The 6,004-nt window shown below is 36.2% G+C and overlaps 1 long non-coding RNA gene across 1 annotated transcript; it reads right to left on the bottom strand.

The window, feature by feature from the left end:
* Positions 1-528: 528 nt before the first annotated feature.
* On the bottom strand, positions 529-1,834 carry LOC109212357. The gene is made up of 2 exons (XR_002065841.1): positions 1,051-1,834; positions 529-898 (listed from the first exon to the last, which is right to left on the bottom strand). It is a non-coding gene; the product is annotated as an uncharacterized LOC109212357 (long non-coding RNA).
* Positions 1,835-6,004: the final 4,170 nt, after the last annotated feature.

Below are 6,004 nucleotides of genomic sequence, written 5' to 3'. Positions count from 1 at the left end.
GTGATACGTGGGTAAGGGTGTGGGTTTGGGAGAGAGAAACGTGGGGAGGGGGGTAATTTGGAGGAATATACAGTACCATTAATTTAGGAGGGATATACAGTACCATAATAATGTACGGTTAAAACACATTGGTATATAATTGGTAATTAGGTATACTAAATGTAATTATATCAAACCTTAAACATAGAGCGTAATATAGTTTACTATATGGCATAGGAATATAAAAACTCCTATATTTTTTACAAATTTCCCCAAACTTTTGCATTTTATAAAAGAGTCCGCCATTTATCATTGCTTTGTCTTCTCGGTCATCTGATAGTGTATTATATAGTTCATTATAAAAATAATAATTTTGAACCAAATTTATTTATGTTCATGACTATGATTTGCGATAACATAATGAATGTTATTGATGAAGGCAGTGTTGGTATTTGTGGTAGTTTTTAGAACTTGTAGGTATAAGTCATGTTTCATGTATTTTTCAAAAAAAAAAGTGGAACATGTTTTGAAAAATGATGTCCAAACACATTTTCATCTTCAAACCAAACTTAACCCAAATCAGATTTTTCAAAACAAATTTGGGAATTTATGGCGAAACGCTAGCTACAACTTCACAACACTGTTCGAAAACACCATGCTCAAATCTAGGTGAGTAACAACTAGCAAATCCCGGTTACAGAGGTAAACCAGTTATTAATATACAGATAGGTTTCTTTATCAGGTCCCTTCAAGATTCAGTAACGCCTACCACCAGACGTTGACATTAGGATCCGATTTGGCTTCTTCCCCCTCTTTCCTGCATCATTTGATTTAGACGCATTGGGACCTTCAACAGCTTTTGCTTTGGACGTTACATTTGCAAAGGACATGGTTCCAGAACTCCTTGTTCCTGAGAGAACTGAAGTCCACTGGTTATGAGCACTAATCCCACATAAGCAAAACGAAACAATAGCATGTTTACAGCAAATTGTGATGAAAAATGATAAAGAGGAATTGAGATTATAGCAGATATTCAATGTCAAAAGTCAACTATGAGAATTAAAAAGATACCAGATGCAACAGTAGAATCACGTCTGGGCTCATCCGTCTTTAGCGCTGGAGGATCACATCCAGCGGCAAAACCAAGCCTTGCAACATTGGAGAACAGCTGCTTGCCTCCAGGCACTGGGGAGCTTGATGATGTAACAGTCGTACTCGTACTTCCCAAAGCTTATCACAAGTACAAACACAAGAACAATCATTTCAACTAACGGGATAACGGCTAGCACATAGGTAAAGCAATATTATAAGAACTTCAAAAACAAAGGCTAAATCTACCAACGCTTTTGCAATCATGAAAAAGAGATAAACAGTTAATAGCGTCGGTGTCAATACTGCACAAGGCAAAAGTCAAACTTCTGACAAAATCCACCAGTATTCAAGCTCAATTTAGCTTCCGACAATAACCATTTTCTATAATGATTTGAGTCACAAAATTACTAGCAAGAAAGTGATTGTATATGTTGAGACATAATTAAGTAAATAAAAGTATGTTCTTTCAAATAGCTTAAGCTTTTAGATGATATGATCACATACTTCAACATGGTACCAGAGCATGCAAATGTTCCGAGTTCAAGTCTCATCGCCACCCATGATCAAAAATGAATTTCACATGCTTGGTGCGTGAAATTGAATCAAATCTCGCGGGTAAGGGGCGAGTTGAAGAGACAATTAAATAAAGAAAATTGTAATCTCTGTAACATCTTAAGCTTTTAGATAAGATATAGGTCACACACTTAACAATGTGCACAAATTAAGCATTTTATTAGATGAAGATTATTCACTTAAAGGAATATAGAGCCTGTTTGGCTTAGCTGATTTAGAGTAGCTGATAAGCATTAGGTGCTGAAAAGCAATTTTAAGTGCTGAAGCTGATTTAAAAAATAAGCAGTTACGTGTTTGGATAAAAGTGCTGAAATTAATACTATGCAGCTAAAGAACTAGGTATACGAAGAGTTTTATTTTAAAAAGAAGTATTTTAGGGATAGAATAGTAAATATTTTGGTCAAACTTAAAGTGCTTATAAGCTGAAATTTGATAAGTTGGGGGAGACCAACTTATGGCTTTTGGCTTATTTTTGGCTTATAAGCACTTAACTTATAAGCACTTTTAATTTTACCAAACGCGTAGATAAGCCAAAAAGTGCTTATAAGCCAGTTTGACCAGCTTATAAGCTTAGCCAAACACCCTCGTAGTTCCCGTTTGGATGAGCTTATTTTAAGTGACTTTTAAGCCAAAATAGCTTTTAAGCCATTAGTTAGGAATTCTAACTTTTGTCTTTTGGCTTACTTTTGTCATTTTAGTGTAAAAACAAGTGCTTAAAAGCACTTTTTTACTCCATCCAAACACTATAAAATGGCTTAAAAGTTATTTTGGCTTAAAAGCACTTAAAATAAGTCAATCCAAACGGGCACCTATTCGATATTGATTATACCAAAATGAAGCATCTCTAAGAAGATTAAAAACCATTAAAAATTAGTATAAACTAAGTATTAATAATGAAATGTATTAATACTTGAAATCTAATCTATTTAGATTTGAATACTAAAAAAAAATATTTAGACAAAAATTATTTGTGTATTAGAAAAGAATTAATTGGTAAATCTAATGAGGTTATTCACAATCGCGCTTAAGTATAGACAAATGATTAGTATTTCAAATATATATAGGGAGTTACTTTACGAGCCAACCAAGAATATCAGTATCAATAAGAACGACATAAATATATTGACCCTTTGGTAATCCGATGTCACGACCCAAAAACCACAAGTCGTGATGGCGCCTAACTCAACCGCTAGGTAAGCCAACTAACATGAACAACACAATACGACTGAGATAATAAGAAAATAGAGAATAGCTAACTGAACCTTTACAAGTTTACCAAGACGTGGTAGTACGAATCACGAGCTTCTAAGATTTGGAATTTCAAAACTGATACAAATAAATACACGTTCTGTTTGAAGATTACATAAACAGATTAGCAATATTCTAAACTACCAAGGACAAGTGACAGCTATATCCAAACGCACGAACATCTTCCGAATCAGCACCCGACGTCACCAGCAACTCCGCTTCAAAATCTGCACGGGACGTGCAGAAGTACAGTATCAGTACAACCGACCCCATGTACTGGTAAGTATTTTGTCTAACCTCGTCGAAGTAGTGACGAGACTTTTAGTTAAAAGGATGCTTATTTAAATAACCTGTACATTAAATTAACAGTAAACAAGTTCAAAGTATAACAGATAAAAGTATCAAATACAACCCGGCGAGTCAGACAATGAGTACTATAAAGAACCACAATAGAATATTTACGATCTTTCCTGGTATGAGATATATGTTTAAAATGTCAAAATATCAAATCACATGGCACGGTAACACCTTTCTTGTTTTTATCTCATCCTCACCATATATAAATAAATTTATGAAACAATTCAATTAGCACGGCAACACCCTTCGTGCAAACAACTCATCCTTTCCAAGTAATCGTACAACAGTGCCAACCATATCACAAGAACACAACAATAGGAATTGCTAAGTAGGAAATACGCAAGCAACAACAGTGGACAAGGATACACATGTGGATCACAGTAAAGGACTAAGCGGAAAGCACGTGCGTAACAACAACAATTGGAAATAGGAAATATCAACTTCAATTAACTAGCATATTGGAGGCCTAAGTACAAATATAACAATTAAGAAGAAAACACAAGTTCTTTACAAGTCAACAAGTAAATGCATGAATGGCTAGCATGGTGGAAGGCTTATATTAAAGTGCAACAAAATAGATACAACATGAGTATAATTGTAAAAGCAGGAAATATGCACGATATTTCGCAAGTTAAGCAAGTAAAAGACATGGACAGTGCAACAACAATTGAGATAAAGGTCAAGTACAGGACAGTTACAACAAGTCACACAAAATATGTAACTACAACAATAACATCTCAAAGTAAGGGCACGAACGTATACACGGGAAACATATATCACATCAAAATACATGTCCCTCGTCCTCACCTGCACGGAAACATCCTTCATGCGATGACCTCACAATAACATACAAGCATAACAATATGAATGAAATGGCACGGCATCACCCTTCGTGCTTTTACTCTCAATAGTATGGCACGACATCACCCTTCGTGCTTTTACTCTCAATAATATGGCACGGCATCACCCTTCGTGCTTTACACTCTCCATCACATGATAATATATAAACAATGGCACAACATCACCTTCGTGCTTTACACTCTTCCTTACCAAGCATATATATAACAGTAACAAACAAGGCAGGAAGCATAACGGACATCAAGGAGAGTGTTTTAATGGATATTCCAGACAATTCCCAATCACAACTTTCCAAGTCAACAATGGTTCAGCAACCCTCAAGAATCGTATTATTCAAATATTTCCACAAATCTCATAAATAATCCACAACACAAGTATAGAGTCTAGCATCTCAAGAATATCGGTTGTAGTAATGTAGTAATGATTTCGCGTAGAGATGACCGAATTAGACACATCAATGTATTCTTACAATTTCCATCAAGTCTATTCAAGTTATAACAAACTAAGTCCTGATATCTATCATTTAATATTATGTCCTTAGTATCTAAGAGTCAAATAAGGCATTAAGCATAATGTCACAAAATTCTACAAACACAAATATAACATAATCCACCCCCCGAGCATGATTAACCCTGGCACATACATATACGCTCGTCACCTCATATATGTATCAACCCCGTATGTAGCAAATAATGACAAATAGGAGGAAAATTTCCTCAACAAATCTAAGCAAAATAGTTACCTCAATTCGGCTAATCCAACACTCAATTTAGCCTTTTCCTCTAAAAATTCGCCTCCGCTCGACTCAATCTAGCAAATGACAACTTGAATACACCACACAATGCAAGAGAAAATAATTTCAGTTAATAAAGCTATGATTTTTATTCAATTTCTAAAAAGTCAACAAAAGTCAAACCCCGGGCCCGTCCGGTCAAAACCCGGATCCAAAGGTAGGTCTTGACTACCCATAGCCCCACGAGTCCAAATATGTGTTTTGTTTTCAAATCCGAGTCTTATTCGACTCTCAAATCTCAAATTTTCATTTTTTTTCAAATCTTTGACAAAATCCCCAAATTTTTCCATAGTTTTCCCATGAATTTGATGTTAAATCTTGTATAAAATCATGAAATATAGTTGGAAATTGTTTAAAGATACTTACCCAATGATTTGACATGAAAATCCCCTCTCAAAATCGCCTCACCTCGAAGCTAGGGTTCAAAAATATGAAAAATAAAGTAAAAACTCGGAATTCTCAGCACTTAACAGGTTGCAGATGTCGCATTTGCGACAGGGGGCTCGCAAATGTGACCCTCGCAAATGCGAACACTATATCGCAAATGCGAACTGGAAGGCCTACTGCTTAGGTCACAATTGCGACCCAAACTACGCAAATGCGGTGGTAGGAGTTTTGCAAATGCGGCAGAGTCCTTCGCAAATGCGAACTCTGCCCAGCAGCCCAGACTTCGCAACTGCGATGGCTGCTTCGCAATTGCGGCTGTCGCATTCGTGACAAATACATTGCAAATGCGATGCTACTAGTACCAGCAATCAAAAACCATGAAAAATCATTCCGAAACCAATCCGAAACTCACCCGAGCCCTCGGGGCTCCAAACCAAATATGCACACAAGTCTAAAAATACAACACGAACTCGCTCCCGCGCTCAAATCATCGAAATAACTTCTAAAACCACGAATCGAACGCCAAAACGCATGTAATTCAAACTAAACTTCAAGAACTTCTAGAATCATAACTAAGCGTCCGAACCATATCAAATCAACTCCGAATGGCACCAAATTCTGCAGACAAGTTCCATATGACAAGACGGACCTACTCGAAGCTTCAAATCACGCATGACAACTTCGAAACGATGAATCACACCTCAAGTCGAAATCAAT

This window comes from Nicotiana attenuata, unplaced genomic scaffold (genome assembly GCF_001879085.1).
Source record: "Nicotiana attenuata strain UT unplaced genomic scaffold, NIATTr2, whole genome shotgun sequence".
Lineage (NCBI taxonomy): Eukaryota > Viridiplantae > Streptophyta > Magnoliopsida > Solanales > Solanaceae > Nicotiana > Nicotiana attenuata.
This window is presented reverse-complemented; position numbering and strand designations above follow the sequence as displayed.